Genomic DNA, 19393 nt, shown 5'->3' on the forward strand with positions numbered 1-19393 from the left:
AGGTTGTTTTATCTTTCTTTGTGAACTTAAAAACAGTAATCATATTATCTTTTAAATTCGCATCCTTGATGAATGGTTTCTTTTGTTTATTAAAGATTTTCTATTTAACTGCCTGTTTCTCAACTTGCTTAAGATTAGCTTCGGATCTTTTCATAGGAACTTTAGACTACGAATCCAACTTTCCTTTGCCTTTAACGTCTTGCGAAGCCTTGACTGAATCCGAAACATTCTTCTTAGAAAAGAAATAAGAATTGGTATTCTACACAGGTTTTGCACAACTTTGAAAGGATGCTTTTTGAGAAAGTTTTTCATGCGAGACCTTAGGGGTATAATTTTGTTGAAACGTCTTAGGTTTTGCAGATGAAGAGAATTTCGCATTTGGGTTGACTTTTTCTTTATGAATGAAATTTGGATTCTTAGACTGCCAGAACTGCTTTCTTTCCTTGAGATTCTTGTTATATCTAGCATTCCTTTGGCATCTTTGAGCTGCGAACTACTCTGAGAATTTGTGTGTTGGGTATTGAGCATTCTAACACTCCTATGGTGTACATGCAACCCTATAAACCTTGGATCTATGTTTTCTCTATTATACATGCAAATATTAAATATTCCAAGGTTTCATCCTAACTAGCATATTATTAAGCACCTATACTACAAATTTCTAGTTAGATGACATACCTTTTGATGTAGCTAGATGTCTTCATGCTTTAAGAGCTTAGCCCCAATAGTGTGGAAGCCTCAAGTGGAATCACAAATCACCAAAACACCTTGGAAGAACTTGAGAGAATATGTATACTTGGCTCACACTTATGAAATCGGTTATTGCCCTCTTTAGTGTATCCACACTAGCCACTAGCCTAATTTACTGAACCATAAGACCCTTTATATAGTGTGGAGGATTAGGGTTAAACCCTAATACCCATGACCTTTCATTTCTTAGGATCCATGGGTTAAAGCTCCATGGACTATCCATCATAGCTTAGCCAAACCTAAATGAACTTGGCCCATTCCATATATATATATATATATATATATATATATATATAAGAGTCCATATTTAATTAGTTCCTTTTGATCACTTAATTAATTCTAAATTAATTCTTGATCAATACTAATTAAATAATATGATCCAATTTTATATATTAGATCTTATAATATATTAATGTAAATCATAAATATACTATTTTCAAAAGACTAACCATATAAATTGTGTCAGTCAAGTGCAACCCAAATGGACCATACCAAGTCGGGTCAAGTACATACCAAATATAGTTATGGACTTAGACATTAATCCAACATTCTCCCACTTGGATAAGTCTAAAACTATTATTGAGTATGACTTCAAAACCTAACTGGCAATCGTAGCTCTTAAAGCCGCTGTCGAACTCTGACCTTGTCAACGAACTCTGACCTTTGTCAATGACTTGTCCATTAGATAAGGGATCATATATTCCTCCATTCTAGATATCATATGGACTGAGACATAGATTATAATCATTCTCTCAGTCCATTTTTTGTTTCCCGATTTCCGATTTATGATGACTGACTGATTGAACAAATCAAATCAGTCCTGGCTTGGCCAATCACTCACATGTGTCACTGCTAAATCATCGAGGGGCCCACGGATATCGCTTTTATCCCGAAGGTAAAAGGAATAGATAAACATCGACTCATATGGCTTGTTCTACTACTTGTTAAATCATACACAAAAGCACGTGTTATAACATCGAGTTACCGAATGTGTTTTCGTGCAATCAATGTACAACCAACTCATAGTAACAACTCATATCTCTAGGTTTGAAGAATATAAGATATTATCGTCTCATGATCACCCTTGATAAAATCCACGAAGTGATTCAAATGAGCACGGGTTGAATCCAATACTCAGAACTTATGAGCACTCATGAGTGTTGTAGCACAACTTTGTCCACAAACTTGGACCTCTACAAGCCAACCCATGAGAGTCTTGATTCATATCTACTTCCAAACTATGACCGACTGTGGATGGTTTGAATAACTTAGTCATTCCGGAAGAATAACCTAGTTATTATGGAAGTCAAAACATGCAAAGTGAAACACAAGAATCAATGAATCTAATATGGTATCAAAACCTATGAATATAAATAAAACACTTTCTATTTATCACCATATTTATTACTCATTATTCATTGTTTCGGTTTTATCAACTTTATACTTGAATTAAAACACTAGGTGTCCCATGCTCCAAGCATGTACACTATGTTTTCTAAACAATAGCTTTGCCATACACCAAGTATGAACTCTATGTTTGTCTATGATGCTTACTTTGTGAAATAGATGAATTGAACATAATTTCAATGATTCTAATTTCATACTCCTAAATCCTTATCGAAAATGTAAGAATTCCAAATTCCTATCATTTATCGAAATCTTTTACATTTTAAACTTATATGCACAGATCCTCTTGTAATGACTATGTACAAAGTCACAAAGACTTGTCAAAAGACATTACGGAGTATTCCAATGGAGATCAATTCCATGGGAAACATCCTTCTTGCATTAAGTTTTCTAATCTTACATAGATTTAATAACTTCCACCTATGAAACATTCCCATTTTGACTATCACTTCTGAACAAGAGTTGCCTCTTTTAAGAATATGTCAATATGGTCCTTCCAAAAATTAACACTATACTTCCAATTGTCCCTGAGCAACCAATCTTTGGTAAACCTTTGATTGTCCTCGACAATTGCTTAACCCTTTTAGTCAAATCCAATTCTAGACATTTCCCTTCTTAATGCCCCAGACATTTGGAAGTTTTAGAAAGGATGAATATTATAGCACATGCAATTGATCCTATATCCCAAGCATATAGGACACGATTCATGATGTCTCACATAAAGACATGATACTAGACCAGTCCTTTTGCTACAATATTTCTACTAGTATTTGCCAAGTTCTCATAATTCAGATTATGAAAAGGGATGTCGTAATCATAATCGAATTTTAGAACGCAAATAATAGACCCATATATATATATATATAATTGCCTTATGTTGAGCCATTCCAACACAAAATTCATATATATATATATATATATATATATATATATATATATATATATATATATATATATATATATATCCTTGACTAAATATGGTTAAAACCTCAATCTAAGATTTTAGAATTGAAATGAAGTATAATTTCCTCTCCCTTAATTATAGCAAAACAACTTTTCAACTCCTGCAAATTCACGAATTGAAACTTTTGTTTTCTATAATTAACATTGCTAACTTGCAACCTTTATCATAATTATCATGCTCCTACTAACATGATGAGTATTAGCATAACACTTATGGTCCCACTAGCTTTGACATGTACTCAAAAATCAGTTGGACTTCTAGAAGTCGATACTTTATTGACTTTCTTACCAAAGTTCAGATTTCTAAAATGAGATTTCCTTGATAAGACTTTATCAAAATCATAACCTTATCTTAGATAGCTTACATGTGTATCTAAATAATTTTAGAACTATAAAAAGGGATGTTGTAATCATACTCTTAGTTGTTTAGATCTTTGCTATCTTCTTCAAATCTACTTGGTGGAAGTGTCTCCTCACCATTATTTTCATGAATCGGAGAGAAACCTTATGACCATTAGATTTTGTGGTGTATGTGTTCTTATCCATGTGAATTTGTCAAAACCATAATCACAAGACATTGTTAATGAAAAATCCAAACCAATATGGATTGAACTTGTGTAGTCTTAACTTCTTGCCACCTGGCAGCACAAGGGCCTACCATTGCTTCCAAGTTGTTATGCAACTAATTGAGAACTCTAAGAACTCATATGCAAAGCCAAATTTAACTGGAATGGGCACAGAAATAGAAATATGTCAACATGATAGGTTATAAACCTCACGTCGTGTGCTAGTGTTAAACTACAAGTTTTTATTCTTGATTGGATCTTGAAATTCTTTTCAGGATCTTTAAGACTCCCACTATCCTCTTTACATATAATATTATCTTGTCAAATATTTAAGAGATAGTTTGGATTCTTTATCAAGACAAACACTTCACACAATTGGTCTTAGTTGGCCTTTGTTTTATCCAAAACATCACAACTTACCAATTTCAAATGTACAAAAGTAGGATACTTTTACTCTTACATTTGACTAGTGTTAAGAAACCTTCTTTTAAGATATTCACTCAAGTTACAATCTTGGAGTATGACTCTAAGAATTGTTTTTGGAACGAGGTATGAATCATCTTCTTGATTTGACCACTTCAACAACTCATAGATCCTCTTCTTAGCAATCAGAATGCTCTTAGAGGATGAATTGTGATAAGGTCTCTTAATCATTAAGATGATCATATAGCATGATATTAAAGTACTCTCCCATGTTTTCAGATTTAAGAAAATTTTATCCTTCTGTCTAATTTGATTCTTCTCATTCGTTCTGCCATACATTGAAATTTTTCAATGTATCAGAATTACACTTAAACTTGTAAGTGTAACCATATTTACTAAACTTTAGTAAAACATGACGAATAGTTTTATCAATCTTTTGTGGTGGACTTTGACTAGTGCACAAGAATGTGTACTTGATCCCTTAGTCCTTCACTTGACTCACATATACATGTGAACAAGGAACTAGTCTTAATTTTCCAAAGCTGAAAGTTCTCATTCATCATACTGTACAACTTGTATGATTCCAAGTTTCTATCCAACTGAAAACTTGGGTGATGAGAAGCTTTCCATATTTGGTAAATTTAAACACTACCACAAAAGAAAGAATCAAATTCATATTTCCAATATTGCTAGAAACATACAAACATCGCGTTTTCATAAATGTCATTGCAAAGAGATATAAAATAACACAAAACTAAATTTTATTTATTTATAAAATGCAGCAAAAACTTTTCCTTACAATGCAACTTTAAATGAAAACTATACTATTACATGTTTCATAGCAATCTATCATAACTCCTAAGAGTAGCTCAAGAATCCAATCTTCAATCAAGCAATAGAAATCCATCTTCGCGATAAGATTCAGCATACTCTTTCTTTAAGTTTCCTTCACTTTTCCTTTGATTCTTAAAACATCAACATGTGACCCAGTCACATCATGTAATAAGAATCTCAGAAATGAAACTTAGTCGAGTTAGATAGTGGACTTTACCTGAAGTAGAGTCAAACTTATTGACTTTACCAGCCTTATGATCTTTCAGGTAAATTTGGCAGCTTCGCAACCAATTCCCCTTACCATGTACCATTTTCAATGTCCATGGAAGTTTGGGAAGTTGATCTTCTAATCAAATTTGCTTTACTAGCCCTCCTAATCATTGCTAATTTACAAGCACCAAGCAAATATATAAGATCACTAAGGGTCATGTCATAGTCTGTTCCATAGTAGTCCAAAAGGAACTCACTATGTGACATAGAAAGTGATTGAACATCCAACTTTCTCAAGACTTTGACACCCAACTCTCCCGGCTTGTCAATATGTGACTTTATCTCCAAGATGTGAGCACACATAGACTTTGCTTCCCAATAGGGCTTGAGTGACCTTGAACTTGTGGGTTAGGGAGAATAATTGGAGGAGATGGAAGAAGTGAAGTTCCAAGAGATTTGGGAAGATCATAGATGCCTGAACTAGACATCTTTTGGGAGATATTCAAGATAGTTGATTTAAAGTCCTTAATATAACACCCAATATGAAATATTAAGGCTAGGACCCAACACATACTTTTATAACTTGGAAGAGGGATGCCGTAATCCAAGCTATAAAATATTTAAAGGTAGGCGAATGATGATTCACCAATTTCCACCATGAAAACGAAATAATTTAATTAGGTTTTACTTAGATTTGAAACTCCTAGATCTTTTAAGATTCATTGAACTGTTCAATGGCATGTTTCAATCTCGATTGTGCCCTTCAGGTTTTGTGACTGGGATGCCGAGGATCACAAAACAAGGTGTGAAGTAACCATGCAAATCACTTGGTACTCTTAAGTGTTTACCTCTCAATCGATGTGCCAGTTAACCATACACGCTCCATCGATACTATGATAAACATTAAGTTACCCTTTGCCTACCTTGTTAAATACGAGTTAGTGTGCCGGTTAACCACACACGCTCCACTAACTGACTTAAACAAAGTGTAAAGTGTAATTTCATGGATTAGCACCTTATTCACATTTTCCTAAAGTAACTAAGATTGGGAATTATAAAAAACATTCAGTTACTTTATATTTATCATTAATACTTTTAATGAAAAGAGAATTATAGTCCTTGTCCTACTTGTTTGGTTAACGACCCTCCACCAGTCAAGGAAGCGGTGGGTGAAAGTGTACACCCATTAAACTGCCATTGGCAGTAACCTTATACCCCCCCTTTTAGACCGACTTCATGAATGAGGCCAACAAACGGTAAGACGACTTGCTCCTATACATACATACATATATATATATATATATATATATATATATATATATATATTATTAACTTATTATATTATAAAGTATAAGGGTTGAATTTTAACTTTTAAAATTCTAAGGGCTTAACTTGGAATTAAAGTATTCATGGGAAAACTTTACAAATTCCAAAACTTGAGGGCAAGTTTTTGAAACTATTCAAAACTTTTCATTTCATAACTTATGAGTTTAATAGTTCATTAAAATGAAGACTCTTCATTTTTTATGTAACCTATTATTCTTTAATAACACTTTTAAAGAAGTGACCTATGACACTTTTATGAGCTTTAAGATTCATAAATGTGACCTTTTATGTAACTTGAGGACAAGTTACAAAAACACATTTTATGAACTACCTCTAGATTAATTAGGATTGAAAACTAAAACACATTTTTTTTTTCATTAATCTAAGCTAACTCATAAATCAAGGAAACATAAAACTTTTGGTAATCCATAACTTATGGAGTTAAATGCTTATTTTAAGATGAAACTTTTCATGTTCCATAACTTAAGAATAAGTTGTGGCATTCTTTTAAAACATTAACACCAAATTTTGTAACTCCATAAAAACTTTGAATCAATTTTTTTAAAACCTTTTCATATCCATAACTTATGGAGGTTTCAAAAAAACTCTTTAGATCAAACTTTTAAAACTAATAAAATAATCATATCATTTTATCTTTTACTAAATTTGACCTAATTCAACTCATATAGAAAATGATTCAAATTTTACAAATAATTTGTTTTTCACAAAAACAAGTAATTATCTTAAAATTTGACAAACGTCATGTTTTTTTTTACCCTTTTTTTTTCAACTTTGAAAATAAAACATTTGCATCAATATAACAGAAAAAACCCATGGCTCTGATACCACTGTTGGGCATTGAGTATTCTAACACTCCTATGGTGTACATGCAATCCTATAAACCTTGGGTCTATGTTTTCTCTATTATACATGCAAATATTAAATATTCCAATGTTTCATCCTAACTAGCATATTACGAAGCACCTATACTACAAAGTTCTAGTTAGATGACATACCTTTTGATGTAGCTAGATGTCTTCATGCTTTAAGAGCTTAGCCCCAATAGTGTGAAAGCCTTAAGTGGAATCATAAATCACCAAAACACCTTGGAAGAACTTGAGAGAATATGTATACTTGGCTCACACTTATGAAATCGGTTATTGCCCTCTTTAGTGTATCCACACTAGCCACTAGCCCAATTTCATGAACCATAAGACCCTTTATATAGTGTGGAGGATTAGGGTTAAACCCTAATACCCATGACCTTTCATTTCCTAGGATCTATGGGTTAAAGCTCCATGGACTATCCATCATAGCTTAGCCCAACCTAAATGAACTTGGCCCATTCCATATATATATATATATATATATATATATATATATATATATATATATATATATATATATATATATATACCTTAAAAAGCATTTACTAGATTTTGCTAAATTTTCAGAGGTACAAGCTTTTAAGCATCATATACAATAATTTTATGCATCGGAGAATAATAAATCTCATCTGGTCAAAGACAGATTTTGAATAGGTTTTTTAAGCTTATCTTCAAATTGAATGGGTTAAATATGAAAAAGTCAAATAAGTGATGATGATAAGATTTTGAATGGGTCAAAGTTTGACCCAGTGTTCCTCATATCCAATTGAATCGGTAAATACTAAATCTTATCCGATCAACATTTATGAAAAAGTCAAATAAGATGATGATGATAAGATTTTGAATGGGTCAAAGTTTGACCAAGTTTCCTCATATCCAATTGAATCGGTAAATAGTAAATCTTATCCAGTCAACATTTATGAAAAAGTCAAATAAGATGATGATGATAAGCTTTTGAATGGGTCAAACTTTGACCAAGTGTTCCTCATATCCAATTGAATCGCTAAATACTGAATCTGTCAATAATAATGAAAAAGTCAAATAAGATTATGATAAGATTTTGAATGGGTCAAAGTTTGACCAAGTGTTCTTCATATCCATTTGAATCGGTCTAATACGATGTACACGTTATAAAGCATTTCATATAAACTGGATGAGGCGCATTGATCTAGCATTCATCTATCATGAATGCTTTGCCATTGACCGCAAAACCTTGGTTCTCTCTCATGCTCGCTACCTCCTCCTTTGTTTTTCTTTCTATTAAAATCGAATAAGCCCAAAAATGTCTTACATTTAATCCTAGCCCAGGTATAAGAAATCTCTATCTGTTCGTCATTTTGTTTAACAAATTTTTTATGTTATTTTGTTGATCCGCACCCGTCGCTTTGTGCGGGTAAACGACTAGTATATATATATATATATATATATATATATATATATATATATATATATATATATGAGTCCATATTTAATTAGTTCCTTTTGATCATTTAATTAATTCTAAATTAATTCTTGATCAATACTAATTAAATAATATGATTCCATATTAATATATTAGATCTTATAATATATTAATATAAATCATAAATATACTATTCTTACAAGACTAACCATATAAATTGTGTCGGTGAAGTGCAACCCAAATGGACCATGCCAAGTCGGGTCAAGTACATACCAAATATAGTTATGGACTTAGACATTAATCCAACATTGTTAATACTAGCCCTAGGTTTTGGCTTTCTGGTTGGGGTTTCGGTCCGAACTAACGATGTATCACTTGGAACACTCTTATTTCCACTTGGACTTCCCTTTTCGTAGCTAGAATTGACTTTGTTTAGGGTTTCTGCTATGTATCTGATCTTTGTTCGCCATGAGCTCATTTCAGATAGGCCTTTGGTTTCGTCTGCAATATCTATTGGAGCGTACCAGAAGTACTAATCACATCTATCTTTATTGTCATCATCGACCATGGATGTTAATTCAGCAGTTTGGTTTGTGTCCAGTCCTTTAGTTTCAAAAACTTGGTTAGGAACAGTTTGAACTTTAAAAACAGTTGCTTTGACTTTCAAAACTTCAGGTTTGTTTTTAAAAATACGTGCAAACTCAACTGAATTTTCAGAAATTAAGATATTCGCAGGTCCGGTTTCGCTTTTAACAAATTCTGAACAGTCAACCCCATCATCTATAGAGATTTCACTCCCATCGTCAAATTCAGAAACGTTTTCAACAATGATTTTATTTTCTGAATTTAACTTGGTGTTTAATGAGTCAAATTTCTAAACAGTTTCGATTTTACTTTACTCTTTGTCTTTTTCATCTAAAAGTTGTTTAAGCATGCTTTTATGATCTTTGGACTTTATGAATGATTCAATTTTGTCCATTCCTACTTTGTACGTGTCTGAAGTTTCTTCTGAAGAGATGATGGATTCGCACCTATAACAATCCGTGTTGATTTCATCTTCTTTCAACTCAAGAAAAGGTAAGATCATCTTGTGGATCTTCTTGCCAATTTCACAATAAGATGCAAATGAGTAATATTGAAATAAAGTCTTTTGGCAATAAAACAAAAACTATTATGCTGTTTTAAAAGACTCAAATTATCCCTCTGTAAATAAATCGAATCATCCCTGGACTTAGATAAATCAGTCTCTATCTTCTCTATCCACATGCGTCTCTCCACACTCTTTGACGAAACCCTGCAGATTTGATCGGTTAAGTTAGAGTTTGTTAAACGAGTTCTTTTTGAACTGTCACTAAAACTTGAAAAAGTGTATCTTAAATCATTTAGTTCAGTTTCGTAATGAGATATGGGTATATTTAGAGTTTCGAGAATTGAGTTTACCTTGTTAATGACCTGCTCGCATTCGGTTATTTGTTCAGGAACAGTCTTTGCAGTGAAGGAGCTGTTAGAAGCACGATCACCATCGGTAGCATATCCTCTTAGTCTTGACACATCATTCGTCACCATCAAGCATCTACCTCCAAACTGCGAATCTCCTTCCTTTTCTACGAAACTTCTTCCATGAGTAGGCCTACAAACCTCCTCATCTTCGGAATTAGTGGACCAGACTTCAACCCTACCAAATTCATCTTCAGCATCGTTTTCCTGCACAATCAAAGGAGGCATAGAGTTATCGACATTATTTTTCTTCTTTATCTCCTTGATCTTTCAGAGATGGTATGTCCTATCGTCTTTTCCTTCCTTCTTCTTGTTCAACCTTCACAGCATGCACTCCTTGGCTAAGTGGTTTTTGCCAAGACAGTAGTTACAGTCATAGCCAGAGTTACCCATGAGCTTCTTCTGCTTCTTGTCCTCTTCTTTCTGAGAACTGTTTGCACTCTCCTCTTTTACTTTCTCAAAGTTGTAGCTTCCCTACCAGTTTCAGTTCTTGTTCCTGTTGAAGTTCTTCTTTGCGAACCTCTTTGGGTTGGATACCATCATTGTGAACTCTTCTTTAGAAAGTTCATCGGAGAGCTCGAACTCTGAATCATCATCTTCTGCAGCTTTCTTACCCTTAGCTACTAGTGTCAACAAGCCTACTCCAGAAAAAAATTTCCCTTCTTTTATCACTTCGTCTTCATGTGACCTTAGGATACCAACAAGCTTAGCCAACTTGTAGTTCTTAAACTGCTCATGTGCTTTAACCGTAGACACAACGGCCTTCCATTCAGACCTTAGACCATTCATGAACATGAATTTTTTTCTCAATAAGTTCACGTCCAATCTTATGTTTCATCATCCTGCTGAGGAGATGATTATAGTGATTGAAGGTCTAATCTAAACTTTCTTCAGGGTTTTGCACAAAAGCTCCAAACTTTGACAGCAATAAAGTTTGAGTCGAATGCTCCAGATCAGCGTCAGTAGAGTACAGTTCCTTAAGCCTATCCCAAATACCTTTTGTTGTATCATATGAACGAACCAAACGAAAGGTATCTGGTGGTAGGGCAAACCTAATAATCCTCATTGCCATGACGTTGCCGATTCACTTTTCCTTCTCATCTTGTGGAACATCATTCACTTCAAGAAGAAGCTTGTTATAGTCAGCATGAGTTTTAATAACTCACCTTGTTCCAGTATGAACAAACTCCCTAATAGTGATGGCATCCCAGATCAGATAGCCATTATCTTCTAGTCCAAGGACGTAGTCTTCAAAATGCAATGCCTACACTTTTATATTCACTGGGGAATAAGATCGGAATCCTGGTTGTGGATCTAATGTCGCTTGAGAGATTTATCGAGTTAACATAAGAATCTTCTGAATACATGTTTGTATATCGAACAGAACATGTATGAACTAGATGTGTAAACAAGATTAGGGTAATATTAAGATCAAGATTAGTGTTAACAGTTGAACAAATGATGATGACGGCTGAACCAAGATCCAATAGTAACGGAAACCGTAGAAGCTTCTTTCAATAGAAGAGATGCGCATAAATTACACAGCCTCCTACTCAGATACCACTTGTTAAGCATTAGCACCACCGGTTGATCTAAAACCAATTGGTGTTAGAAAGGGCACAACCTTACCCATATAGTGCATTCAGCCCTCCAGGACCAGGCATTCGATTGCGACACTCCAAGCCATCGTGCAAGGACCTGATCAATTCCATTTCTGACCCCAACAATCCCCCCCCTAGAAATTGCTCCCAGGGAGAATTGAACCCTCGCCATTGGCTCTGATACCAATTGTTAGGATTTAATCCTAATTAGATCGAATAGATTCAAACAAGTAAAGAATAAGAACAGGGCAAATAGATCAAAATATGCTAAATGATTATAAGCCACAACCTCAGAAGAACTCGATGAAGAATTAATACTATAGAGGCGTGTAGGGTTACAAGACTATTTCCAAAGTTTTTAAATACGGTGCATACATGCACCTTAAATACTATAACCGTAATAATAAAAGACGAGTGGACAGGCCCAGCCCATTTAAGAAATGGATTAAATAAATAATCACAATGACGCGACATATATATACCCAACAATGCTATTTATGTATTTTCCTTGCTGTTTTATTTTGTATGTTGATTTTTATTGTGAACCCGTGATTATACTTAGGAAGTAAAGGTTTTAACTATTTTAAAATTCTGCACTTATAGATAAAACTTTGATATTTCCCTTAGATTATATGTTAGAGACTTCGGGTCATTACAGGCACATCGGGTATGTATATAATCGAAATCAATCAAGCTTCAACTTCTAATTCTTGCATTCTTGACACATCATGTTCAGATTTTCTCTGAAGTGCAAGGACTAAATTAAAGTATGAAAAACTAAGGCGTGACAAACTCGACTTGATCATGGGAAACAAGAGCAAAGTAGTTATTACGACGATTCGGTATTACAAGCTTATTTTGTCTTCTGGTTTTTCAATTAGTTTAATAGATTATTGTTATTAGCCTTTAATGGAAAGAAATATTATTTGCTTTCATGCATTGTATCGGGATAGATTCACTTTTGGGTTTGATATAATAATGGTTGCGTTTTGGTTTACAAGAATGATGCTCTTTGCTTTAAAGAAAATATGCACAATGACATTTATGAAATTGTTATATGGATAAAGAAAAATGATAGCTTAATATTAAAGGTTGGTTTATCCAAGGATGTTTTGGATGAATCGTATCTATGACATTTTTGAGTTGGCCATATAAACAAGAAGCGCATCACCAAGCTCCAGTCTGATGGGATCTTGGAATCATTTAACTTGGAGTTAGATGATGCACGCAAATATTTCTTACTTTGCAAGATGACAAGGACACCATTCATAGGTGACTATAAAAGAGGCAAATATTTGTGGACCTCATACACAGACGTATGTGGATCATTTAGATATGCCACATGACAAGGTGAAAAATACTTCGTTGAATTTACTGTTTCAGTAGACATTGATATGTCTATTTAAATAGACATAAGTCTTGAAACTTCGAGGTGTTCAAGACATTCCAACAAGAACTAGAAAACCATATGGGCAAGAAAATCAAGATACTTCGATCAGATAGAGACAAAGACTATCTTAGTAATAAACTATACGATGATCTTAGAAGTTGTAGAATGGTTTCACAACTTACTCCACCAAGAACACCACAACACCATAATGTGTCTAAAAGGAGAAATCAACCCTTGTTGGGCATGGTTCGATCTATGATGACTCATGCTACACTTCCAATAAGCTTCTAGGGTTATTCCTTAGAAACGGCCGCTTACATTCTAAACCTAGTACCAACTAAAGAGGTACCTAAGACACCATTTAAGATGTGGAAATGTACTTGTCCCTCTCTTGCACTAATCGAGGCCTCGGTTGTGATGCTTTCATTCTTCGAGAAGCGCTCTATAAACTTGAACTCGTATCTGAAAGGTGTTACTTTATCGATATTCCCAAAGATTCCTTTACATACTTGTTTCACAAACCTAATGAGAAAAAAGTCATTATTGCTCGTAAGGTAGTCTTCTGAGAGAGTGAGTTGATATCTGAAGGAGCTAGTGGGAGCGAGATTAATCTTGATGAGATTCAAGAGTCAACCAATGAAGAACCTAAAGTTAGCACTAGCCCTCAACAACAAGTTGAAGAACCTATTGAGGAATCTAAAAATATTCTTCCAAATCAACCTCAAAGATCTATAAAGAGCATCATCAACCCGCGTTATATGATTTCCATATTACAAAGGAAGATGACAACTTGTTAGGTGATGATTAGTCTCACAATTATCAGGAAGCCATGGTGAGCCAGAGACTACAAAGTGGAAAGAGGTGATGAAAAGTGAGATTCAATCCATGTATGATAAACCAAGTTTGGAATTTGGTTGATCCTACTCCTGAAACTAAAAATCTTGGGAGTAAATGGGTCTTCAAGAAGAAGACCGACATGGATGGGAATGTATACACGTTCAAAGCTCAACTGGTTGTGAAAGGTTTTGCTTAGACTCAAAAAATTGAGTATAAAGAACTTTCTCACGAGTGGCAATGATGAAATCTATTAGGATACTACTTGCCATAGCCGCTTACCATGACTATGAAATATTTCAAATGGATGTAAAGACTGCTTTCATTAACTAGAAACTGACTGGGGAAGTTTACACGTCTCAATCAAAAGGTTTTGTATAATCCAAGTATCCGAATAAAGTGTGAAAACTTAATAGGCCCATTTCTGGACTCTGGCAGCGAAGTAATCACAACCCCAACTATCGGGAACTCTACTCCGTAGACCAGAGTAAGGCCATAAGCCTCCTGAAGAGTGGAAAACTCAGAAGAACTGGGGACCAAACCTATTAAGGAAGCCATAAATGAGATATCAGAAAAGAAGAGAAGGAAGAAGAAACGTAAGAAGAAGATAAAAGATCAGGGAAACCTTTTCTGCAAGTTATAGATGGGAAAGAGCGGGATTTTTGAAAATCCCTGACACAGCTGACGTACCGCCACACAGGTCGAACAGTCACATCACCGAAAATGAAGCGATGACCAAACAAGGGCACGACACGTAGACCAGCAGTTAAGTTCAGAACATCATAGCTAGCTAGCAAACGCTATGACTACTGGACTAGGGGACTTGATGACACGCCCCTCTGAGTGGGCCGAGAACAAGAGAACCTACAAAAAGGAACCTCCAGCTGAGAATCCCCAGCGAGGCCCAGCCAGGCCTAGCTTGGCCGTCCCAGCTGTTAGGCGCCCCAACGGAACCCCCAGCTGCAAGGCGTCCTAGCAAGACGACCGCATGGAAGGCCCATTCCCGCCAAAGGCTGCCTGCCACTACAGTCCAAGGATAACGACTCCATGCGACAAGCAGTACATCCAGAGCATTATCACCTGGACCAATCATTGGACCTAACACACCAAGGAATACGACTCACCAATAAGGATAGCGGATCTTGTCGGGATCATAGTCTGTGTTCCTCGTATGGACCGAGGAGGATCCTCAGTATAAAATGACCACCATTTCGCCTTGAGAGGTAAGCTATCTCTCCCGATTCTCAGCCTCTTCTTTCTCATACACTACTAACTTGACCGTCGGAGCATTTTGTCGGGACCTCCTCTCGGAGAACAGCTGATGACTTTCTCTCTTTTTGACCTCTCAGGTTTCCCTCCGACGAGCACAACTTTCACCCTCAAGGTGGTCGGAGCCTGGGTTGCATCATTTGGCGTCATCCGCTTGTGTGACAACAGATACGCAAACCCATTTTTTCCTCTTTGACCCAGCCACAAATGACGGACGAGGCCATCGGCAAGCCATCGGAAACACCACATAGCTTGATATGCCCAATGGTCTCACTAGAGACGGCCAACACCCCCGTAACACCACCACCTCAGAAGACCGGCGCGGCTTCGGAGGCACCACCATTCAGTGGCTCACTACCTTCCCTTGCAACAGTTGCGCCTTCTGTCACAACCCACATACCAATACCCACACTAGATAGCGTAACCCCGCCGTTGTTCCCCAACGACGGTGGACCCAATCCTCCTATTTCACCTCCTATACCGCTATTTTTTTCCCAACACTAGCGGATTAAACAACGCCAGTTACAGCTTCTTACCACCACCCATACACACCACAAACGAGAAACAACAAAGACACTCATAACACCACCGTTAAATAGGATACCCTCGCTCAGGCACACAGCGCCGACGAATAGCACCGCTGATGGCCCAAGCGTCATTCTCCAAGCACATAACCATTTACCGCTAGTGACAGGAGCCATATCGGCACCGCCATTCACACCCTACCAGCAAATCCCCATGACCCACATGATTCCCACCCTATTCTAGCCACAAAACTTCTATGACCCAACACCACCAGACCTTGTTGTTAGAATAGTGTCTAAGGCTGCAACCATATTAGGCAAGTATTTGACCCGATTGTGCATGGTCCTTTTGGGTTGCCTTCACCATAGCAACTTGACAGGATGATTTATTATGAGAGAATAAATATTATTAATATATTATGAGAATAATATAAGGAATAATAATATTGTTATTTGATTAATATAAGTCATAAATTAATTAGAATTAATTTGGTGACTTAAAGAGATTAATTAAATAAGAGGGTATAAACTGTCAATTGTTTGATAGCTACACTTTGGGCTGTAAATCCTTCATGGATAGGGTTGGACGATTTCTAGGGCTTAGGATAAGCCACAAATTGTCCAAGGGCTTATCTTGGAAAGGATTTGGATTGCTTTGAGTAAAAGTTATCCAATTAGGGTTTAAGGGTGAAACCCTAGGAGCCTTACAAGTATAAATAGACCCTTGGGGCAAGGGAAATCGGCACCTCTGCTAAAGCAAAGAAACCCTGGCCAATTTCTATTCCCTCTCCTCTCTCTCAAATCATCCTCTTGCTAGTTAGTGTTTGTAAGCCATTAGAGGAGTGACATTTGTGACTCTAAAGCTCCAAGAACAAGAAGATCAAACAAGTGTTTCAAGGTAAGCTTCTAACTTTGATTTTGTATTGTTCTTATACTCTATTAGCTATTAGAAGTCTTGGATCCAATGCATGTTTAATTAGAGAAACCTAGATCCAAGCATTAGGGTTTGTATGTGCACATAGGAATGTTCATATGGCCAAAAACCCATCACTTGTGGCCTACAATAATATGCTGGTACAACCATTCCTGGCAATGCAACAACTACAATACCACTTTGCTCAACAGACTCCGAACCAAGACTGTCTTTCACGCAGTGTCACATCACCATTCGTGAAAGAATTGCTGGAATATGAGATCCCCAAAACCGCTAAACTACCTCACCTCAAAACTGTTGGATATAGTGTCTAAGTCCATAACTATATTTGGTATGTACTTGACCTGACCTGGCATGGTCCATTTGGGTTGCACTTCACCCGAACAATTTATGGATAATATTTGAGAATAGTACAAGTTATGATTTATTATGGGCTTCTATATTTATATAGTGTGGGCTAGTGCTTATTTGGAATGGGCTAGGCTTGCATGGGAAAAGTCCATGGATACTCCATGGAGCTTTAACCCATGGATCTCATGGAAATGAAGAGACATGGGTATTAGGGTTTACATGGAAGTAACCCTAATCCATCACACTATATAAATGAGGCTTTGGTTCTTGAAATCACACTAGTTGACACTTGTTGAGGTGAGGGCCGATTTCAAGATAGTAGTAACTATTCTCTCAAAGTTCCAAGTTTGTGGTGATTTGTGATTTCCATTTGAGGCATCCACACTATTGGTGCTAGGCTCTAAAACTTCAAGGAATCAACTACAACTACAAGGTAAGTGTTTCTACTAGCTTTATTTGATTCAAGTTCCCCATGCCATGCTAGTTAGGATATGAACCTTGGAAAAATAATTATTTGCATGTATCTTAGACAAACATAGATCCAAGGTTTATTAGGGTTGCATGTACACTTAGGAAGTGTTAGAATGCTCAAAACCCATCAAAAACATACGTCGACACCACAGATCCAGACAACCACATTGACACATACGAATGGACGATGACGCCCCTCAAGCTAGACGAACACTTCTAGTGCATGTATTTCCCTACCATTGTAGAGGGAAATGTAGGGACATGGTTCAAAACGTTACACCCTGGTAGCATCTACAACTTTAGCCAGCTAAAATACCTCTTTTTAAACAACTTCATGCAACTCCGAAAATACAAAGGCGGTTTCCACTCCATTATCAGGTACAAGCAAAAGGAGGTGGAAACAGTCAAGGATTACTTCGCTAGGTTCACCAAGGCAATACTAGACGTCTCGGGGCACGACGAAGTATTGATTGCAGGAGCGTTACCTGGGGATTACTTTCGGGTTCGCTATTCCAGAAACTTATGGGCAAGCAACCTTAGAAGATAGCAGAACTAAAAGAACGAGTTGAGTGTTTTCTACGCCAAGAAGAAGGTGAAGCGTCACAGCAAGCATACCTCAACGCCGTGTCTGTTGGATATAGTGTCTAAGTCCATAACTATATTTGGTATGTACTTGACCCGACCCGGCATGGTCCATTTGGGTTGCACTTCACCCTAACAATTTATGGATGATAATTTGAGAATAGTATAAGTTATGATTTAATTAATATATTATAAGTTCTAATATATTAATATAAGATCATATTATTTAACTAGTATTGATCTATAATTAATCTAGGATTAATTTAGAGATCAAAAGTATTACTAATTAAATAAGGGCCCCTATATTTATATAGTGTGGGCTAATGCTCATTTGGAATGGGCTAGGCTTGCATGGTAAGTCCATGGATACTCCATGGAGCTTTAACCCATGGATCTCATGGAAATGAAGAGACATGTGTATTAGGGCTTACATGGATGTAACCCTAATCCACCACACTATATAAAGGAGGCTTTGGTTCTTGAAATCACACTAGTTGTGGTGAGTAAAGCAAGAGGGCCAATTTCAAGAAGAGTTACTATTCTCTCAAAGTTCCAAGTTTGTGGTGATTTGTGATTTCCATTTGAGGCATCCACACTATTGGTGCTAGGCTCTAAAACTCCAAGCAATCAACTACAACTACAAGGTAAGTAATTCTACTAGCTTTATTTGATTCAAGTTCCCCATGCCATGCTAGATAGGATAAGAACCTTGGAAAATAATTATTTGCATGTATCTTAGTCAAACATAGATCCAAGGTTTATTAGGGTTGCATGTACACTTAGGAAGTGTTAGAATGCTCAAAACCCTTCAGTGGTATCAGAGCCTAGGCTTGTTTGTTTGATACACGATGCAAAACATCGGAAAAAGTCGAAATCTTGTTGTCTGCCTGATGAACTCGTCGAGTCCATGGGGGGACTCGCCGAGTTCATGTGTATCTTCAACCTACTCGCCGAGTAGGTTCGTGTAGTCGATGAGTAAGAGCCTCAGAATGCAGATTTTCGACTTTAGCTGCTGGAAATGGACTAGAAACATTACCCTAAATTGTTTTGGTGTTATAAAACTTGTTTTAGATGGTGTAATGTTTATGCTAATCCATTTACAATGGCTATAATAAAAAATTACAAGATTTATGAGTAATTTATGATTCTTGAAATGTTCATATTCATGTTCT

The sequence above is a fragment of the Lactuca serriola genome, chromosome 9, assembly GCF_051521515.1.
Source record: "Lactuca serriola cultivar US96UC23 chromosome 9, Lser_US96UC23_V15, whole genome shotgun sequence".
Lineage (NCBI taxonomy): Eukaryota > Viridiplantae > Streptophyta > Magnoliopsida > Asterales > Asteraceae > Lactuca > Lactuca serriola.